We start from the raw sequence: 9,647 nt of genomic DNA, 5'->3' as shown, positions 1-9,647 counted from the left end.
AGAGAGACGTGCCTCTAGCAGGGAGGGAGAGAGACGTGCCTCTAGCAGGGAGGGAGAGAGACGTGCCTCTAGCAGGGAGGGAGAGAGAGAGACGTGCCTCTAGCAGGGAGGGAGAGAGAGGTGCCTCTAGCAGGGAGGGAGAGAGACGTGCCTCTAGCAGGGAGGGAGAGAGAGAGACGTGCCTCTAGCAGGGAGGGAGAGAGAGGTGCCTCTAGCAGGGAGGGAGAGAGACGTGCCTCTAGCAGGGAGGGAGAGAGAGGTGCCTCTAGCAGGGAGGGAGAGAGAGAGAGGTGCCTCTAGCAGGGAGGGAGAGAGAGAGAGGTGCCTCTAGCAGGGAGGGAGAGAGAGATGCCTCTAGCAGGGAGGGAGAGAGACGTGCCTCTAGCAGGGAGGGAGAGAGACGTGCCTCTAGCAGGGAGGGAGAGAGAGAGAGGTGCCTCTAGCAGGGAGAGAGAGAGAGGTGCCTCTAGCAGGGAGGGAGAGAGAGGTGCCTCTAGCAGGGAGGGAGAGAGACGTGCCTCTAGCAGGGAGGGAGAGAGACGTGCCTCTAGCAGGGAGGGAGAGAGACGTGCCTCTAGCAGGGAGGGAGAGAGACGTGCCTCTAGCAGGGAGGGAGAGAGACGTGCCTCTAGCAGGGAGGGAGAGAGACGTGCCTCTAGCAGGGAGGGAGAGAGAGAGACGTGCCTCTAGCAGGGAGGGAGAGAGACGTGCCTCTAGCAGGGAGGGAGAGAGAGAGACGTGCCTCTAGCAGGGAGGGAGAGAGAGAGACGTGCCTCTAGCAGGGAGGGAGAGAGACGTGCCTCTAGCAGGGAGGGAGAGAGACGTGCCTCTAGCAGGGAGGGAGAGAGAGAGAGGTGCCTCTAGCAGGGAGGGAGAGAGAGAGAGGTGCCTCTAGCAGGGAGGGAGAGAGAGATGCCTCTAGCAGGGAGGAAGAGAGACGTGCCTCTAGCAGGGAGGGAGCGAGACGTGCCTCTAGCAGGGAGGGAGAGAGACGTGCCTCTAGCAGGGAGGGAGAGAGACGTGCCTCTAGCAGGGAGGGAGAGAGAGAGACGTGCCTCTAGCAGGGAGGGAGAGAGACGTGCCTCTAGCAGGGAGGGAGAGAGAGAGACGTGCCTCTAGCAGGGAGGGAGAGAGACGTGCCTCTAGCAGGGAGGGAGAGAGACGTGCCTCTAGCAGGGAGGGAGGGAGAGAGACGTGCCTCTAGCAGGGAGGGAGAGAGAGAGACGTGCCTCTAGCAGGGAGGGAGAGAGAGGTGCCTCTAGCAGGGAGGGAGAGAGACGTGCCTCTAGCAGGGAGGGAGAGAGAGAGACGTGCCTCTAGCAGGGAGGGAGAGAGAGGTGCCTCTAGCAGGGAGGGAGAGAGACGTGCCTCTAGCAGGGAGGGAGAGAGAGGTGCCTCTAGCAGGGAGGGAGAGAGAGAGAGGTGCCTCTAGCAGGGAGGGAGAGAGAGAGAGGTGCCTCTAGCAGGGAGGGAGAGAGAGATGCCTCTAGCAGGGAGGGAGAGAGACGTGCCTCTAGCAGGGAGGGAGAGAGACGTGCCTCTAGCAGGGAGGGAGAGAGAGAGAGGTGCCTCTAGCAGGGAGAGAGAGAGAGGTGCCTCTAGCAGGGAGGGAGAGAGACGTGCCTCTAGCAGGGAGGGAGAGAGACGTGCCTCTAGCAGGGAGGGAGAGAGACGTGCCTCTAGCAGGGAGGGAGAGAGACGTGCCTCTAGCAGGGAGGGAGAGAGACGTGCCGCTAGCTGGGAGGGAGAGAGACGTGCCTCTAGCAGGGAGGGAGAGAGACGTGCCTCTAGCAGGGAGGGAGAGAGACGTGCCTCTAGCAGGGAGGGAGAGAGACGTGCCTCTAGCAGGGAGGGAGAGAGAGACGTGCCTCTAGCAGGGAGGGAGAGAGAGACGTGCCTCTAGCAGGGAGGGAGAGAGAGACGTGCCTCTAGCAGGGAGGGAGAGAGAGACGTGCCTCTAGCAGGGAGGGAGAGAGAGACGTGCCTCTAGCAGGGAGGGAGAGAGAGGTGCCTCTAGCAGGGAGGGAGAGAGAGGTGCCTCTAGCAGGGAGGGAGAGAGAGGTGCCTCTAGCAGGGAGGGAGAGAGAGGTGCCTCTAGCAGGGAGGGAGAGAGAGGTGCCTCTAGCAGGGAGGGAGAGAGAAGTGCCTCTAGCAGGGAGGGAGAGAGAGGTGCCTCTAGCAGGGAGGAGGTGCCTCTAGCAGGGAGGGAGGGAGGGAGAGAGACGTGCCTCTAGCAGGGAGGGAGGGAGAGAGACGTGCCTCTAGCAGGGAGGGAGGGAGAGAGACGTGCCTCTAGCAGGGAGGGAGAGAGAGAGACGTGCCTCTAGCAGGGAGGGAGAGAGAGAGAGGTGCCTCTAGCAGGGAGGGAGAGAGAGAGAGGTGCCTCTAGCAGGGAGGGAGAGAGAGAGAGGTGCCTCTAGCAGGGAGGGAGAGAGAGGTGCCTCTAGCAGGGAGGGAGAGAGAGGTGCCTCTAGCAGGGAGGAAGAGAGACGTGCCTCTAGCAGGGAGGGAGAGAGAGGTGCCTCTAGCAGGGAGGGAGAGAGAGGTGCCTCTAGCAGGGAGGGAGAGAGTGGTTCCTCTAGCAGGGAGGGAGAGAGAGGTGCCTCTAGCAGGGAGGGAGAGAGAGGTGCCTCTAGCAGGGAGGGAGAGAGAGGTGCCTCTAGCAGGGAGGGAGAGAGAGGTGCCTCTAGCAGGGAGGGAGAGAGAGAGAGGTGCCTCTAGCAGGGAGGGGGAGAGAGAGAGGTGCCTCTAGCAGGGAGGGAGAGAGACGTGCCTCTAGCAGGGAGGGAGAGAGAGAGACGTGCCTCTAGCAGGGAGGGAGAGAGAGAGACGTGCCTCTAGCAGGGAGGGAGAGAGAGAGAGGTGCCTCTAGCAGGGAGGGAGAGAGAGAGAGGTGCCTCTAGCAGGGAGGAAGAGAGACGTGCCTCTAGCAGGGAGGGAGAGAGACGTGCCTCTAGCAGGGAGGGAGAGAGACGTGCCTCTAGCAGGGAGGGAGAGAGAGGTGCCTCTAGCAGGGAGGGAGAGAGAGAGAGGTGCCTCTAGCAGGGAGGGAGAGAGAGAGAGGTGCCTCTAGCAGGGAGGGAGCGAGAGAGAGGTGCCTCTAGCAGGGAGGGAGCGAGAGAGAGGTGCCTCTAGCAGGGAGGGAGAGAGAGAGAGGTGCCTCTAGCAGGGAGGGAGAGAGAGAGAGGTGCCTCTAGCAGGGAGGGAGAGAGAGGTGCCTCTAGCAGGGAGGGAAGGAGAGAGGTGCCTCTAGCAGGGAGAGAGAGAGAGAGGTGCCTCTAGCAGGGAGGGAGAGAGAGGTGCCTCTAGCAGGGAGGGAGAGAGAGGTGCCTCTAGCAGGGAGGGAGAGAGAGGTGCCTCTAGCAGGGAGGGAGGGAGGGAGAGAGACGTGCCTCTGGCAGGGAGGGAGGGAGAGAGACGTGCCTCTAGCAGGGAGGGAGGGAGAGAGACGTGCCTCTAGCAGGGAGGGAGAGAGCGAGACGTGCCTCTAGCAGGGAGGGAGAGAGAGAGACGTGCCTCTAGCAGGGATGGAGAGAGAGAGAGGTGCCTCTAGCAGGGAGGGAGAGAGAGAGAGGTGCCTCTAGCAGGGAGGGAGAGAGAAGTGCCTCTAGCAGGGAGGGAGAGAGAAGTGCCTCTAGCAGGGAGGGAGAGAGACGTGCCTCTAGCAGGGAGGGAGAGAGACGTGCCTCTAGCAGGGAGGGAGAGAGACGTGCCTCTAGCAGGGAGGGAGAGAGACGTGCCTCTAGCAGGGAGGGAGAGAGACGTGCCTCTGGCAGGGAGGGAGAGAGACGTGCCTCTAGCAGGGAGGGAGAGAGACGTGCCTCTAGCAGGGAGGGAGAGAGACGTGCCTCTAGCAGGGAGGGAGAGAGAGGTTCCTCTAGCAGGGAGGGAGAGAGAGGTGCCTCTAGCAGGGAGGGAGAGAGAGGTGCCTCTAGCAGGGAGGGAGGGAGGGAGAGAGACGTGCCTCTAGCAGGGAGGGAGAGAGACGTGCCTCTAGCAGGGACGGAGAGAGACGTGCCTCTAGCAGGGAGGGAGAGAGACGTGCCTCTAGCAGGGAGGGAGAGAGACGTGCCTCTAGCAGGGAGGGAGAGAGACGTGCCTCTAGCAGGGAGGGAGAGAGACGTGCCTCTAGCAGGGAGGGAGAGAGACGTGCCTCTAGCAGGGAGGGAGAGAGAGGTGCCTCTAGCAGGGAGGGAGAGAGAGGTGCCTCTAGCAGGGAGAGAGAGAGAGGTGCCTCTAGCAGGGAGAGAGAGAGAGGTGCCTCTAGCAGGGAGGGAGAGAGAGAGAGGTGCCTCTAGCAGGGAGGGAGAGAGAGAGAGAGGTGCCTCTAGCAGGGAGGGAGAGAGACGTGCCTCTAGCAGGGAGGGAGAGAGAGAGACGTGCCTCTAGCAGGGAGGGAGAGAGACGTGCCTCTAGCAGGGAGGGAGAGAGAGAGGTGCCTCTAGCAGGGAGGGAGAGAGAGAGAGACGTGCCTCTAGCAGGGAGGGAGAGAGAGAGATGTGCCTCTAGCAGGGAGGGAGAGAGAGAGAGAGGTGCCTCTAGCAGGGAGGGAGAGAAAGAGAGGTGCCTCTAGCAGGGAGGGAGAGAGAGAGAGGTGCCTCTAGCAGGGAGGGAGAGAGACGTGCCTCTAGCAGGGAGGGAGAGAGACGTGCCTCTAGCAGGGAGGGAGAGAGAGAGGTGCCTCTAGCAGGGAGGGAGAGAGACGTGCCTCTAGCAGGGAGGGAGAGAGAGAGAGGTGCCTCTAGCAGGGAGGGAGAGAGACGTGCCTCTAGCAGGGAGGGAGAGAGAGAGACGTGCCTCTAGCAGGGAGGGAGAGAGACGTGCCTCTAGCAGGGAGGGAGAGAGAGAGAGACGTGCCTCTAGCAGGGAGGGAGAGAGAGAGGTGCCTCTAGCAGGGAGGGAGAGAGACGTGCCTCTAGCAGGGAGGGAGAGAGAGAGAGACGTGCCTCTAGCAGGGAGGGAGAGAGAGAGAGAGGTGCCTCTAGTAGGGAGGGAGAGAAAGAGAGGTGCCTCTAGCAGGGAGGGAGAGAGAGAGAGGTGCCTCTAGCAGGGAGGGAGAGAGACGTGCCTCTAGCAGGGAGGGAGAGAGAGAGACGTGCCTCTAGCAGGGAGGGAGAGAGACGTGCCTCTAGCAGGGAGGGAGAGAGAGGTGCCTCTAGCAGGGAGGGAGAGAGACGTGCCTCTAGCAGGGAGGGAGAGAGACGTGCCTCTAGCAGGGAGGGAGAGAGACGTGCCTCTAGCAGGGAGGGAGAGAGACGTGCCTCTAGCAGGGAGGGAGAGAGAGGTGCCTCTAGCAGGGAGGGAGAGAGAGGTGCCTCTAGCAGGGAGGGGGAGAGAGGTGCCGATCACCTGTTTTAGTCGCCAGACTGTTTGGCTGATGGTTACACTGCCTGACGGTGCCCGCCAGGTCACTTCAGAACGGAGTTGACGACAGAATACAAAGTTGCCGATGTCTTTGTCATTGTTCCAAACACGCGATGGAAGAAACGATGCTTCAAATGACCTCATTACATCCCTGCAGTACAGCATCGGCCTGTATAATTACATCACGTCGAAGTACATGTAAACATTCAATAAATTCAGTTAGCTAATTGTTGGACGACTGTCCAATATATTTCATGGTGCAACAACAAATGTTTTCATGTATTGATGTGTATAATAAAGGGGATTTTATTGTGTTCATGAATCGGTAGTTTGTGTTTATGGTGGTGCTGTACAGGGCTCATCTTGAACAGACACCTTGGTCTCAGTATTGACTCCCTGTCTAAATAAAGACACCGTGGTCTCAGTATTGACTCCCTGTCTAAATAAAGACACCTTGGTCTCAGTATTGACTCCCTGTCTAAATTAAGACACCGTGGTCTCAGTATTGACTCCCTGTCTAAATTAAGACACCTTGGTCTCAGTATTGACTCTGTCTAAATTAAGACACCTTGGTCTCAGTATTGACTCCCTGTCTAAATAAAGACACCTTGGTCTCAGTATTGACTCCCTGTCTAAATAAAGACACCTTGGTCTCAGCATTGACTCCCTATCTAAATAAAGGTTCACTAAAAGAACTCTGACCTCCTGGGGTCAATCTTGCGACCTGGGCTGGGAGGACTTCAGGTCTGGCCTCCCCCTCTCCACACTGGCCGGGCTGGGAGAGACCCTGGCTGGGAGGACTTCAGGTCTGGCCTCTCCCTTCCACACTGGCCGGGCTGGGAGAGACCCTGGCTGGGAGGACTTCAGGTCTGGCCTCTCCCTTCCACACTGGCCGGGCTGGGAGGACTTCAGGTCTAGCCTCTCCCTCTCCACACTGGCCGGGCTGGGAGGACTTCAGGTCCGCTGGTCCTTGCAGAAGACCACCTCAGTGCTGCAGGAGATGCTGTACCGGGAAGAGAGGCAGGAGGCTGGGCAGGAGGAGAGGAGGATGAGGGAGGAGGAAGAGAGGCAGGAGGCTGGGCAGGAGGTTGGACAGGAGGAGAGGAGAATGAGGGAGGTGGAAAAGAGGCAGGAGGCTGGGGAGAAGGTTGGACAGGAGGAGAGGAGGATGAGGGAGGAGGAAGAGAGGCAGGAGGCTGTGCAGAAGGTTGGACAGGAGGAGATGAGGATGAGGGAGGAGGAAGAGAGGCAGGAGGCAGGGCAGGAGGTTGGACAGGAGGATGAGGGAGGAGGAAGAGAGGCAGGAGGCTGGGCACAAGGAGTAGAGGCAGGAGGATGAAAGGGAGGAGAATAGGCAGGAGGAGGTGATGCAGGAGGAGAATAGGCAGGAGGCCTGGCAGTGTAATGACATCACACAGTACTGGTACTTGTGTGTAATGACTCATCAGCGAAAACAACGTAGTAATGTCAGGCAGCCTGTCATTTTCGTGTTTATACTTTTTCATAACGACAACCACAATGGATGAAATGACTGGCGGAGAAACAATCGGAACCATTTCCATGTTTTACCCACTAGGTTTTATGGGTAGTATGACATTTCCACTGTTGAGGCTCAACAATGGCACGGATACAACGATGAGCCCTCTATTCATCTCTATGGCAATTACACCCGGAGAAATATAATGAATAGAACGGTCTTGGACCCTCTAACCCCTGGCAATCTGACCGGTGAACTCATTGGTGGACACACACAATGGCTGCCTGGTATTGTGACGCGATCGTTTCCGTGGTAATGTAGAATGTTCATTCTATTGATGTTTAACTGATGTGCTTCATGCAATGGAAGGTATGGTTCTGTAATGTCTGTTTAGTTCGTATTGGATTTTTCTGGGATGATTTGTATTTATTAAGGATCCCCATGGATCCCCTCTTCCTGGGGGTCCAGCAACATTAAGGCAGTTATATACCATTTAAAATATTACAGTACATTTGATAACACATTAAATGTGTTACCCCAGGCCACTATTCTACTACTCTACGTATCTACAATACAACATTCCCCCCATGTGTATGTGTGTGTGTCTTATCATGTCTGTGTGTGTGTGTGTCTTATCATGTGTATGTGTGTGTGTGTGTGTCTTATCATGTCTGTGTGTGTATCTTCACAGTCCCCGCTGTTCCATAAGGTGTTTTTTAAATCTGATTCTACTGCTGGTATCAGTCACCTGATGTGGAATAGAGTTCCATGTAGTCATGGCTCTATGAAGTACTGTGCACCTCCCATAGTCTGTTCTGGACAAACCTCCGGTGGCATGTCTTGTGAGCTGTGGGCTAGTCGTTTAAACAGACACCTCGGTGGATTCAACATGTCAATACTGCTCACAAATACAAGTAGTGATGAAGTCAATCTCTCCTCCACTTTGAACCAGGAGAAATTAACATGCATATTATTAATGTTAGCTCTCTGTGTACATTTAAGTGCCAGCCAAATCAACAAATCCCAGCACATATTGATGGGTACACTTCCTGCTTTGCCCCTATGTGCTCGCAATGTCTGCCAGTCCAACCATTATGCCATCGTTGGGGATCGCCGTTCTATTCATTATATTATATTTCTATGATTATACCCTTGTCGGCTGGGTCGTCACTCTTTACTACTGCCACAAAGTCATAACCCCGCTTAAACCTTAAACCTTAATCAAAGTGCTAAAACCGAACTTTAAATGAAGACCAAAAAAGTTGAGTACATTTGTTTTACGACGAAAATCCAAATTTGTAACGTTGTTGCCGTGGTAACTAGGGAACGCTTCTAGGCCGGTCGCCAAGGTGACGCTGTATCCGTCACGTCCGGTCTGAGGTTTCCGGAACCCGGCGCGAAAAAATAAATTCAACAGGAAAACAGAAGTCGTGAGAAGGAGCCGTCCCCCCCTTTTTTTTTCGGATAAACTACTTTTAATTAATTTACTCCTTATATATATTACATCTAACGGTGTCGGTTTCTCACTCTTTATAACCCGTATTGTCAACTAAGAAGTGATCCATTTTTCAAGCAAAGGTAACTTTAACTAACTAGTCACATCCGCTTTTGATACTCCTTTAACTACAGTCAGAGACCGTATGAAAATATACATGTGCTTTCTCTGGTCAAAGTTGTGTGTTTTGGGTTGTGTCGAGGCAGAGTTAGTTGGTTAGATATTGAATAGAATTATTTAGCCTCTGTGCACCTTCAGTAATTATCTATTTATCTCCACCATTCAGAATTGAAAGTAATAGTTTGTTTCCCCCCCTAACTAGTGACATTAAACTAGTTGTCTACAGATCATTGAAGTTGAAGCAGTGTGGGGTTTATAGTGAAGGATATATACTGCAGTGTGGGGTTTATAGTGAAGGATATATACTGCAGTGTGGGTTTTATAGTGAAGGATATACAATGCAGTGTGGGGTTTATAGTGAAGGATATACACTGCAGTGTGGGGTTTATAGTGAAGGATATACAATGCAGTGTGGGGTTTATAGTGAAGGATATACACTGCAGTGTGGGGTTTATAGTGAAGGATATACAATGCAGTGTGGGGTTTATAGTGAAGGATATACAATGCAGTGTGGGGTTTATAGTGAAGGATATATAATGCAGTGTGGGGTTTATAGTGAAGGATATACACTGCAGTGTGGGGTTTATAGTGAAGGATATACAATGCAGTGTGGGGTTTATAGTGAAGGATATATAATGCAGTGTGGGGTTTATAGTGAAGGATATACAATGCAGTGTGGGGTTTATAGTGAAGGATATACAATGCAGTGTGGGGTTTATAGTGAAGGATATATAATGCAGTGTGTGGTTTATAGTGAAGGATATACACTGCAGTGTGTGGTTTATAGTGAAGGATATACACTGCAGTGTGGGGTTTATAGTGAAGGATATACACTGCAGTGTGGGGTTTATAGTGAAGGATATATACTGCAGTGTGGGGTTTATAGTGAAGGATATACACTGCAGTGTGGGGTTTATAGTGAAGGATATACAATGCAGTGTGTGGTTTATAGTGAAGGATATACAATGCAGTGTGTGGTTTATAGTGAAGGATATACACTGCAGTGTGGGGTTTATAGTGAAGGATATATAATGCAGTGTGGTTTATAGTGAAGGATATACACTGCAGTGTGGGGTTTATAGTGAAGGATATATAATGCAGTGTGGGGTTTATAGTGAAGGATATATAATGCAGTGTGGGGTTTATAGTGAAGGATATACACTGCAGTGTGGGGTTTATAGTGAAGGATAT

General features: G+C 54.2%; 1 protein-coding gene across 1 annotated transcript in view; it reads left to right on the top strand.

The window, feature by feature from the left end:
• The first annotated feature begins 8,377 nt into the window (after positions 1-8,377).
• LOC139369970 (uncharacterized) overlaps positions 8,378-9,647 on the top strand; it is a 41,681-nt gene continuing 40,411 nt past the window's right edge. Inside the window, exon 1 of the mRNA XM_071109253.1 lies at positions 8,378-8,419. The gene's annotated coding sequence lies outside the window, so the exon portion shown is untranslated. The remainder of the gene's footprint in view (positions 8,420-9,647) is intronic.

Source organism: Oncorhynchus clarkii, chromosome 17 (genome assembly GCF_045791955.1).
Source record: "Oncorhynchus clarkii lewisi isolate Uvic-CL-2024 chromosome 17, UVic_Ocla_1.0, whole genome shotgun sequence".
Taxonomy (NCBI): Eukaryota; Metazoa; Chordata; class Actinopteri; order Salmoniformes; family Salmonidae; genus Oncorhynchus; species Oncorhynchus clarkii.
Note: the sequence above shows the minus strand (reverse complement) of the source record. Positions and strands in the feature narration are given on the sequence as shown.